The sequence below is a fragment of the Nanorana parkeri genome, unplaced genomic scaffold (genome assembly GCF_000935625.1).
Source record: "Nanorana parkeri isolate BGI_ZX_2015 unplaced genomic scaffold, ASM93562v1 scaffold70, whole genome shotgun sequence".
Lineage (NCBI taxonomy): Eukaryota > Metazoa > Chordata > Amphibia > Anura > Dicroglossidae > Nanorana > Nanorana parkeri.
Genome location: NW_017306338.1, coordinates 1,367,585 through 1,380,078, shown reverse-complemented (window position 1 = coordinate 1,380,078; position 12,494 = coordinate 1,367,585). Strand labels below are relative to the sequence as shown.

Here is a 12,494-nt window from a genome sequence, read left to right as displayed (position 1 = left end):
CCCCCCCCCCCCCCCCCCCCACACACACACACACACACACACACACACACACACACACACTTTAAATTGTTAAAAATAATTCCCTCCATTGTGAAAATCCTAGCTGCCTAGGTAGGTATAAGCATGCTGGCTTGTGGTTGCCAATAAAGCTTTTTATGGTGATGTAAGCAGGGTAGCGGTTTATCTTTGAACTGTGTATATATATACAGAGCGTGGATGGATCCCGTCCGGCACCTACACTATACCCGGACAGTGGGACTCAGAGAAGAGTGGAGCAGTGATATTTTTTTACTATCTCATACAGAGAAGGAGCTTTGACTTTTCTCTTCTACATATATCTTCCAGGTCTGTGACTCAGTGAGTATTTAAAAAACTATATATACAAGACACAAATTAATGCTGATCTTTAATTATGAATACATAATTAGATGTCTAGCAGTTTGAGTACCTGATTTTGATCAGCCTCATGGAGCCCTTGTACAGCAGGGCTGAAGTGTGAGAGGAAGAAGCTGCAGGAGGAGCCAATCAGCTCATGTGCTAACAAGAAGCATGCTGATAGGAAGAGAAAGCACAGTGACAGAGAGATGAGCTCATCACTGCTGCTGCTTCTCCTTTTACTTTCCACCCTGGCGGGTCAATGCTGAGTCTGATGCTGGCCATCAGAATGAGGACATCTAGTGGGAAAAAAGTATTGTGGGGAAATTTCTGGAATGAAGACTAATATTAAAACACAAGTTGGTTTTGTTATTTTATTTTTGGATGGGCTGTTTATTTTTATCTTGCTATGTTTGCTGGGAGTTTTGCTTTAAGCCAGTGGCGGGTAATCATAATAGTCAGGCAACTCACATTTTCAGTAGTAGGTCAGCAATTACAGCATCTGTGTGATTTTTAGAAAAGGTTTATGTCAACTTATTTAACCCATTTAAAGTAAGAGGCTCACTTTATCGCTCCTCCTGCCCAGCAGCACATATTTATGCTCCTTTTGCTCTTCACCCATTCATTCAGCCATTGGGGGGGGTAGTAAAAATGTATTGCCCTCCTATGCATGGGAAAAGCATGGGTTACAGTAACCTTCAGTCATACCATAACACCTAAAGAGGAGCTCCGGGCATGCAAAAATGAACCCTTGCAGAGGGTTAAGTGCTCATTTTGGTCTGGGGTCTAAGATAAAAAGATACACTCACCTGATCCTTAGTCCCAAGGTGGTGACCACTCACCTCTCTCCCCCCTCTGCTTCAGCTGTGGAATGTCCTCACATCCAATGCAAGGCAATGGACATGATGATGTCACGGATCCTTAGACCACCGGAGCCCAGGGGAGAAGAGGCTGCGGGGAGTTGTTTTTTAAAGGGTTAGTTCACCATTAGGCAGATTTCCCCCAAAAAAACCATGCATTCCAGCATGCACTACAGATTACAAATCATAGTGCCACTTTTAAAATAAAAAATGCATCTCTTGCATCTTATAGCTAAGGGCTGTGCGCTGCCTGACTCTCTGACATATACTCCCCCTCCTTCCCTGTAAACTGCAGATGCACCTTCGCGTCCCCAACACAGATGGAAAAAGAGCCACGGATCAGTCAAACACTGCGCATGTGCAATGTGCTCTATCAACTCTAGCAATGGCGGCAGTGGGTTATTCAGACGCTGCACATGTGCAGTGCATGCTCTTCCCCTCTGAGCTCAGCCACCCCTGCTACAGAAAGGAAGAGCCCACCGCACATGTGTAATGTTTGAACAAGGTGCCACTGCTGCTAGGGGGGAGAGAGCACACTGTGCATGTGCAGTTTTTAAACGAGCCACTGCTCTTGCTCCTTCTATCTTAGGGGTGTGGAGAGGTGTCCTGCAGTTTACAGGGACAGAGGGGTATCACCCGCCAAGGAGTTTTTTCGGACAGACGGCACAGGACCCTAAGGTATGACATGCAAAAGGAGTAATTTAAAAAAAATACAGAACAGTGATTTATAATCTGCAGAGCATCAATGCATTCTGGAATGCATGTTTTTTTTTTAAGGGGAAATATGCCTAAAGGTGAACTAATCCTTTAACCTAACCACTAAAGTGACCCCTAAACTTTTACACACATCCAATCAGGCTAAATGTCCTAAAGCACAAGAGGTAAAAAGTACGAACACATTATGAACTACAACAAGCTATTGAGCTATCGCGATTTTTCTTTACGTCACATCTCATTGACTGTATTTACTATACAATGCTCACTTGGATAGTGTTAACCTTTGTATAAAATCCTGCTCCTTCTGAAAAAGAGCATCACATAGGAAAGAATGCCTTCCATTTTTTGTATTTCCTATCCAGCCTTTGCTACATATTTCCTATAGCTCTGACACACCACAAAGGAAACAGCAGAGAGCCTTTTCTATGCACAAAGGTACCTACAGGCTATACAAGCTAAGGGCTGACCCGTGTATTCAAGATTCTGTTCATTATATTTAGCGTTTCTTCTTCATCCTTAGTTAATTGCGAAGCTCGCATTCTTCCATCGTAGAAACATTTATGCTTTTTTTCTTTTTATACTGTACATTACATGCTGAGCTATGGATATTTCCTTGGTTAGAATACACAGTTTCCTCTGTATAACTTCACAGCCTGCCTGTCACTGGCAGAGTCCTGGTGAACACCTCCTCCCATGTCCTTGCCAAAGCGGCCCTAGACTCCTTCCAGAGCACGTGGCAACTAGAATAGGAGCAGGACACTGGGACAAACAACCCAACCTTTTATATTATCACATCACATTTCCATTCAGGCTGCCCAAACATTAGGCTTTTCTTTCTTCTTTTCTTCATCCTTTCCTTTTTCTTTCTTTTGTATTTAAACTCTTGCTAATTAGTTTCCGATTCTAAAATTATTATTATTATTATATAGCATTTATATAGCAGCAACAGTTTGCACAATGCTTCACAAAAGGATCAGAAGGACCCTGCTCATGAGAGCTTACAATCTACAATTTTCAGCACATGAAAGTGTTAACGTTTTAACGTTTGTGCTGTAAGAAATCACGTTGCAAGCAGTCAGCATGGGAAACACAAAACAGGCACTGTATTCAGATTAGGGTAAAAGGTGGCATAAGCTGCTTTATGGGGATCAGCTGGACTCATTGGAACTATAGTTCCCCTTTTTCTGCATGAGCTGTCAGTCTAGTTGCTGTCCATATTAATGTAAACAAAGTAACAGAGCCATATTAATGTTGAATCAACCTGGTTTACACTTAAAGCGTATCTAAACCCAAAAGCAAAAATGTAATATGTTGCAGCTTACCAATCTTTAAATGTGGTGGCTGCATTAGCTTTCTTTTTTAGGCTCCCTTATTTTCACCCAGTGATCCGGCCAGTAAGTTAGTTAGTTTTCCACTTCCTCTAACAGGCCAAACTGCCCTTCAAAAGTGTCAGAGCAGGGGTGGGCAAGGCAACTTCGGCCCTCCAGCTGTTGTAGAACTACAAGTACCATCAGACATTGCAAGACTGATAGTTACAGGCATGACTTCCAAAGGCAGAGGTATGTTGGGATTTGTAGTTAAAGCACAGCTGGAGGGCCTTAGTTGCCCACCCTGGGATAGAAGGTGTAGCCAAACCATTTACCACTGATGGAGGGTTAGCTTTATTGATATATGTAACATCTTTATGCCAAAAGGACAACAAAAAATTGTTAAAAAGTGTTAGCTGGAGTTCAGATTTAATTTGTGAGTCAAGTCAATCTAAATCTGCTGGTAGATCTAACACTATTCTCTGGAAGCAGACAATGCTGCTATCCAAGGGTGGCTCTGCTGCTCCTCCATAAAGTGGACCCACCCTAAGACATGAAGCTAGTGGCAGGAAGCTAGTTACTGACTGGATCACCAGGTGATGCAAAACCTAAAAAAACAAAACGAATGCAGCCACCACATCTAAGGATAGGTAAGCTGCAATATATTTCATTTTTGTTTTGGGTTTAGATACACTTTAAAGTATATCCAAAGGCAAAACTTTTTTTTTGTTTTTGGATAGGGTAGGGGAGGGTTACAACCTGTCAGGTTTTTAAAGCAGATCTTTACCCAGATACTCAGAAATAAAGTAAAAGCACCTTTAAAAAAATGTTGTGAAATGACATATTTGTGAAAATACATATTTACTGTTTGCAGCAGGCTCCTCTTTCCTTGAATTCACTATCCTTTTGTATCCCACACCTGCTCTCTACAGGAAAAAAAGACTTTCCCCTGAGATCTCATGAGATTTTGCAAATTTTTTAGAGATCTTGTACTGTTCTGACAATCTCCCTGGAAGGCACTGGTGACGTACATAGGGGTGCACAGCCTATTGCATTAGGGTGTGCACACAAAAGGGCAAACACACACACGTATATATACAGTATATATATAGTTTATATATATACACATACACAGGGGCGTAACTAGAAATCACAGGGCCCCATCGCTGGGGGTGTGCAGCTTTGTCCTAGGCAAGGCAGCAACGCCGCCCTCAGCGAATCTGCCGCTCCAGGCAAACGCCTTGTTTGCCTCGCGGCAGATACGCCCCTGCACATACCTACACAGATCCGAGGCATCCCAGATTCCCATCTCTTCAACTGTCCATTATCTCTTCCAGCAGGGGTGCAGTAAAAAATCAGGGAGCCTGGGAAAAGGTCCTGTGACCACCTACCCGGCTTCCTGATTGGATGGGAAGTCACAGTCATTCTCCCTTGCAGCTTCCCAGGCACAAAGGACTGTGGCTGTTATGTGAGGAATGTAATTGGCAAGTGCTGCTGCGCTCTGTATCGGTGAGCCAGTCACAGAGAGATCTTTGTGTTCTCGCTGATCTCACTGTTGCGGTTTTGGCGTTATTGGGGTGATTATGGTGTGCCCAGGCAAACCCAGCGCTCCCCGTGTGCACACCTATGGTGAAGTAGCCTTCCCAGGAGTCATCTGTGAGGCCCTGGATGTGTCACTAGTGCCTCAAAAACCAAGGATTAGGATTCAATGTGTAAAGTAAAAGAATAAATGCATCATTTAAAAAATGAACCGAGCAGTAGATATATGCCCCATGATTTGATAAAAATAAAAAGGTAGGCAAATACCTACCTGTTCCAGCGCCTTTCGCTCCTGGCTGAAGAGCTTCCGGCACCCGAGCGGCTGTGAAGTAGGAAGTGTGCGGGTGCATGCACAGTAGAGGGGGGGGAGAGAAAAGAGAAAATAAAAGTGAATGGACGCAGTTGGGAGCGCGCACGCCAGAGAGACTCTGTGGGATCTGAGGAGTCTGCACTTGAACAGAGACTGGCAACCAGTGCTGGGGGTACTGTCAGAAACGAGTGGAAGGAAGAAGATGATCGCAGCAAGAGGCATCAAATAAGGTAAGTCCTTCAGCAGCATTGGGGGGGAAAAACATTGCCTTTAATGTCACTTTATTGCTTTCTGTTTGCCCATTAAGGAGATTCATGCTCTTTGTCCTCTTAACAGCTGTCACCAAGATAGAAAGTGGAGGAAAATCCAAATATTTTAGTTGCCACAAGAACAGGAATAGATCTTCCAATGGGGGATACTGTTTCCTGCAAGAACTGTCTAGTAGGGAACTTACCTCCCTCTGGAGAGATTTCTTTTCACTTTCTATTGCGTCTGCAGGACAGAAAGCAATGGAATTCTCTCCAAAGAAACACACATGACACAAACTGACAGGGGCTTAACCATTCCCTACTTTATTCAAAATGAAAAAAAAATATTTTTTGACTTTAGACATACTTAATACATGTTAATAGGTAGAAGTGTTTGCAGAATTCCAATCCATAGCGGTGCACTGCATTATTTACAGTGTAAACAGTCAACACTGCAAACGATGACGTAGTCCTGCTGCCACCACATACTGTAATTGCATATTAACATGGTGCCATTGGGGGTACTATTTAGAACGCTGGCCAAAGCTAATGTGAAAAATGTACCTCTTTTCCTGTGACAAGAACTGTGCCCATTCAAGTAAATGACAGGGTGACCGCATACAGCCCCCACATCTGTACGGACACACCTAGGATTCCTGGCACAAGAATCTGCAGGTTCTTGTTGCAAGAATCCCCAGATACCCGTGTGCATGGGACCTATAACTTGGAATGATATGATAGCTACATATCAGCAGGCAGAAGGGATAGCTAACATATAAATATCCAGAATCAGCAGTGTACTTCAAAATAGGTAGAAACCTTGTGTCATAGAGCAATTGCATAATTGCTCCGGCAAAATTGTATATCCCATGGGGTCTGACGCCAACAAAAGGAGGACTGAGAAACACAGCACAGGGAGCATGTAAAAGCATATTTTATTCATTTGGAAGCAGCCTAAATTTTCTAAGCGTCCCATTGTATTAAAATGTACTGAGGCAGTGTAGACTTTCTCTAGTTTATATAAAGCAGGCCCAATATGTTAAAGAGCATGGTAAAAGCCTAATAATTTAAAGGAAAGAAAGTGCATTAATTTGGCCCACGTGTTCAGTATAACAATACATCTTATGGGACTGGTGTAGCAAATATGAGCTATTTAAAAATTCTTGTTGTCCATAAACAAAGAGGCAAAGATTCGGATACACAGGGTGAAATATGTACCATTTTTTTCTCATACTTGAAGTTGCAAGTCTTGAAATATTTAAACTAATAACAAAGCCAGATCTTATAAGCAACCTATATGTCATCAATCATGGTGTCAGGTCCATTTATAGTATGAGCTCAAGGTGAAGGTGTAGAGGAAAGGGGGGAAATCTTCATTTTATCCAAATGGTCACAACAATAATCGCACTTAATAGAAATTCATGAAACAATGCAGTTTCACCGTACATGGAAGATGTAGCTTGAAGACACCAGTACACATAATAGAAGATTGAAAAATATTGCATTACTATATACTACATTGTACTGCCTCTGTGGCGAAAACGTGTACTGATTAATGAATATGCATGTGTAGCCCCCATCACGTTCTGTGATGTGGCTACTAGACATTTAGTGATAGCCAGGGCTGTTGTCAGCCTGGCTGGATTTATAGTGGCAATTATCTGGTTAATTCCAGGTGTCTAGCATTGCCTGTACCCCCTTGGCTGAGTGTGACTCTGTCATATTGTGGGACAGCCAGTGAGAGGCACTGTAATGTATGTTCATTACGGCAGTCAATCACTGGGTTTCTTTCAACCAGTGGTGCATGCTGAGATAGGGTACATATACTGGTGGGATTTGCCATGTGCTCAGACTAGTAGGGACCAGCCATGGAATAGAGCTGGGTGCTGTTCAGCCTGCCCCCCCCCCCCGGCTAGGCCTGAGGCCTGGGGGTGGGCACAGGCTGGTGTGAGGGAAAAGGTTTCCCTGAGGCCTCCAACAAGGAGGAGACCTGTGATGCTGATAGAGGAAGAGAACCGGGACCAATGCTGGCTCTTGAAGTACCCTGGTCCCCCCAGGCTAGGCCTGAGGCCTGGGGGTGGGCACAGGCTGGTGTGAGGGAAAAGGTTTCCCTGAGGCCTCCAACAAGGAGGAGACCTGTGATGCTGATAGAGGAAGAGAACCGGGACCAATGCTGGCTCTTGAAGTACCCTGGAACTAAGTGGACTTCAGGAGTATGGACGGTGTCTTTCCTGCTTGATGATCTGTATCGATCCTGCTTATCTGCTACATCAGTTGCTGTCCACTACCTCCCAAGTGGATCTACACTGATATGCCAACCAGGTCTGGTGAGTCTTGAGCTCTTGTCAGTTATCCCTGGAAGCTTAGAATCCCTATACCCTTTCTCCTCAGTGAAGATGTTCAATAAAACGTTATTCAGCATTATACTACTGGAGTGGCCATCAGTTTGTGGGCACTAGAAGAAGGGCGGTTAAGGCTAATAGGTGGAAAGCTGAAGAACATACCCAAGACAGACTAGAGATGATCCGGGCATTCAGCGGCTCCTTCGGTGGTGAGCGCTACACATGTAAGGTGATGTAGGGATCCTCAAGAGCTAGCCATTCAGGTCCATCAATTCACAACAAGCATAAAAGAAGGGTTAAGCAATATACCAGGGGTGGGCAACTCCGGCCCTCCAGCTGTTGTGGAACTACAAGTTCCATGAAACATTGCAAGACTGACAGTTACAGGCATGACTCCCAGAGGCATGTTGGGATTTGTAGTTAAAGCACATCTAGGGGGGCCAGAGTTGCCCACCCCTGCATTACACCCTTCTACCCTTCATTCAGAATCTATACTTCTTAAACTGTATATACTGTCAAAACCTTTTTTTGTTTCCAATAAAGTAGGGAAGGGTAAAACTAGGGTTGCCACCTTTTCTTCCAGCGAAACCTGAACACTCTAGTGACGCACAGGCATTTTTTGGGAAGAATGAGTCGCGGCTTGTTCATATGTAAATAGCGCCACCCATTCATATGTAAATATCACAGTTGAGACTATTTTTAGTGTGGGGCCAGTAGCCCCTATCCTAATTTTGGTTGCCCCTGTCTGCCTGACATCTTGTGTCCGGGTATCTGCTGCCATGAAACCCGGACACAGCATTCAAAACCCGGACTGTCCGGGTGAATCCTGGATAGGTGGCAACCCTAGGTAAAACCCCTGTTAAAAATCACCAGTTGGGAAAATTTCCTTTCACTTCCTGTCCCAGAGAAACAACAGGAAGTGAGATAATCTCTACAAAGTGAGAAGAATTCCAATCTTAGACTGGTGTCCCCATTGAAAGATTTCCCTGCACTGATCAGTTTTGGTGACAAGTGTAACATTCAGGATTTACCTAATTTTCTGTCCCAGGGACAATGGCCACCAGGGCAAACTTGACACACATTCTAATACATCAGTTTCAGCCCCTGTCACTAGGGCAAAGAGATGATGTTCTAGACCTTTCTCATTCTATCTGATGCTAATAAAAAAAAGTTTAGTCTTTAGATACATTTTACCTAGCCCCAACTCCCCTCATGCCGCACTAATAAAAATCATAGCAAATACAATATATCATATGCCTTTACCATAGTCAAAACTGGCATATTAGTCCCTGCTGAAAACATATTAAAGTATACGAAACCTTAAAGTATAATAACAATGTGGGCCTGTAAGAACCTATCACTAACCCTAATGAGGTTATCTAGAAATAACATGTTACTAGGATTCAAAGTGGGCGGAACCTTTAGAGGCAGAGGGAAATCAAGTGAGAGAAGGTAAGGCCCAGCAGCATGAATGGGCCATGCTAATATGATCAAAAGCCATGACGGTAAGGCAGCATGATGGCAGTGATTGGATATACTGTAGATTCTGGATGGATTTAATAAGCCTACAATTAAATTTTAGACAAAGTGCACTTATTCTTTTTGCGCCCTCCCCAGACCTAAACAGTCCTTCCCTTGCCCACAGATCTATATCAAGATCGAAGGACCACTGCTCCACTTTTTGTTGGCATCCAGGGCTGCAAGTCTCCCTCTCCTGGCTTGTGTCCCTCTCCCAGCTGGGTGGTGGCCCCATAGAAGTCTATGGGGCTGCAGTGGGCAGGTGTGGCCAGCAGAGGGAGCATTGAAAATATAATGATAAGTGCTCTTTGTTTTAAAGTATATTTTAAGGAGAACAACTGAAAAATGTCATTTCTAAGGTAAGGAACTAGAGGTCACATGAAGTCTAAGAGTTGCTGGCATGTCAATTACTAGAACTGTCTTCCACCTTCTGAATGCAATATTTAAGCCCAGGCACTGGACAGGGAGCAACTTTCAGACTTCAAATGACCTCTGACGCCCCCACTAGTTCTCTTTGAAGCCAATAATATACAGTCTTGTAGTATCTCATACTTTTTAAATATAACAACATAGAACATGGCTAAAATCCTCCAGCTGTATAAAAATGATCTGATTATAATTCATATATGTCCCAATACATAGTACTCAGGGTCACCTTGGGGGTGTATTTGATCTCTCGCATTTTTCTGCTCCGCAAATCTAGTAACATTTACAGTAGCTCTTACATTCTCAGAATCCAGCACACTTACTTTCTATACTCTCATAATATGCAGACATCAGAACTATATTTGGGCATATTAAAGAGGTCTGTCCACCCAGAACTAATATTTCTGAACCAAGCACCATTTTCTTAGATCACTCAGAGACTGTGGTAGCGAGATCTTCCAGGTGTGCCCACCTGCCTTGGCCATTATAAAGGGGTTTTGCTCATCCTGTTTGTTGTTTATTTACAGAAATGATAGATAGGCTGAGTATGCCATGCAGAAGTAAAAGTAGTTAGAGTCCATGGCAGGACACACAAGGTCAGATACTCCAACAGAAGTATCTCATCAACGTTGTCCCAGTGAAATCAAAGAAAACCAATGGTTGATTCAACCAACCAGTATCCTCATAAAGCAAATATTTTGGTTTTGGGTAGATTGACCCAAGGCAATACCAAAAACAAATCATTTGCAGTATCGCATAACAACCAGATTTTATCTTTCAGCAGTTCAAAGCAGTCAAAACAAGCAAGGATTATGGCTAATTGGTTTTGGTAGGTAAGTGCTCATTTGCTTTTGGTTTTGATGAATTTCATGTGTTGCTAATGGGCAGCCTTCTCCTAACATCCTGCAAATACAAAGCTATTGGGTCACCGACCTTGAATGATCTGTTAGGCTGACCACACATGATACAGCCTGATTGTACAACCTCCTGTAGGGCCTACTAATTTGAATATAAACACAATAGGGGGGGGGGGGTATCAAAACTGGAGCAGACAGAATCTGGAGCATCTGCCCATAGTAACCAATCAGCTTCTATCTTTCATTTTTAAAGATTCACTAGACAAACGGAAGAGAGAAGCTGATTGGTTACATTGACAACTGCTCCAGATTCTGTCTGCTCCAGTTTTTGATAATTTCCCCTCAATGGATTGCTTAGTGCTAAGTGCTCACATTGCTGGAGATTTACTGATTGTACAATCAGATTGTAACAAGAGTGTGCAGCTTTAGAAAGACCGAACTCACGACACTTAATTTTTCCTAGTTTAGCTAAATCAATTCGCTTTCATCAGCCATAGCACTTCTAATGACTTTATTCTTGCTTAAGACAACTCTGTACAATGAGAACCCTTGCAGAGTGCAGTGCGATGGGCAGTAGCTCCTGGCCGATAGCAACCAATCAGGTGTCCTCTGTCATCAATTCAGAAAAAAGGTAATTGATGACTGGTTGCTATAGGTCACTGCACTTGGCATTGACTCTGAAGCTCCTCTCCCTGGTGCATACAGGTAACTGGCAGAAAGAAGTGTATGGTAGGAATCCATAGGAAGTACCCGTTTTCTTCTTTTATTACTTGCCCATGAAGCATATTCTTCCCTGCTATGCTGTGTCCTTTCCTTTCTGACTGATACATTAGTGGTTTGATTTTCTTGCACACAAGAAGAGATTTTCTTGCACACATCACTGGCCCTATATAATAAGGCAAATAGTAGTAACTCATAGCAACCTGTCTTTCACTGGTAAGGATACAGGAAACTGAAATTGGATTGGTTACTATGGGTTGCTATGGGCTACAGCATCTCGTTGTTGCCTAGCTGCTGTCTGATTGACTGACCATGACTTTATAAATCTATGTCTTGATGCTAGGTAAAATGACAAGCAAAGCATGCTTAAATATAGCCAGGGCTTACCGTTCCAGTGGCAGCAATCAGCGTGGCTTGTGTATGTGGTGCCTTAAGACAGATGTGATTCTCTCCTTCAGAAACAGCTGGATGTCTGGTCAGCTGCTAGTGGCACCTTGCAGCCTAACAGCAGTCAGCTGAGCCCAGCTCAGCAAAGGAGAGAGTTTTCTAACATGTGAATATTCAGGATGAGTCAATTCTCTTTAAGACCGAGGGGCGGGAGTGTGTAAGAAGAGAGAAGGGGCAGAGACCAAGAGGTTTTGGAGTGGATTCCAGCCCCCAGATTACTTTTCACTTTCACAGCCCCAAAAGTTGATTTTTTTTTTCCTCTACTTGTTATTTCTTTTTCAAGAAAAACAAAATCCTGAAAGAGGGGTGTGACTGGAAGGAAGGGTGTACGTTCGCAGGGGTGGATGGTATTGGGTGGGAGAAAATGACCTTGCCCAAGGTGTAATGTCACAAAGATGGATAAATTTAGATCTGACTTTACATGAGGAATAAAGCAGTATGATGCAGTGTGAAGCTTGTAGAGGAAAATGACATTCATATGAAAGGGAAGGTTTATGCCATTCACACAACTTGGATTTCTAAGTGCGGCACAGTAGGAGCATTTGTTCTTATTGGTGCTGAATCTGCTCATCCACCTTATCAATCCGGTTACTTTGAACAGTGGGGCAATTGATCAAAACTGGAGCAGACAGATTCTGCAGCAGTTGCCCATAGTAACCAAACAGCTTCTACCTTTCATTTTCAAAACTTAAAATAGTATTAAACTCCCAAACTTTTTTTTTTTTTCAACAATGAATCCAGATCAAACAAATATATATTGCCCAGCAAAGTATTCCTTTACATTTTTGCCCAATCCCTTACAGTTATCATGTTTCCAAACAGCTTTAA

General features: G+C 43.0%; 1 protein-coding gene across 1 annotated transcript in view; it reads right to left on the bottom strand.

The window, feature by feature from the left end:
* Window positions 1-11,764, bottom strand: part of COL8A2 (collagen type VIII alpha 2 chain) — a 123,086-nt gene extending 111,322 nt beyond the window's left edge. Inside the window, exon 1 of the mRNA XM_018576564.1 lies at window positions 11,607-11,764. The gene's annotated coding sequence lies outside the window, so the exon portion shown is untranslated. The remainder of the gene's footprint in view (window positions 1-11,606) is intronic.
* Window positions 11,765-12,494: the final 730 nt, after the last annotated feature.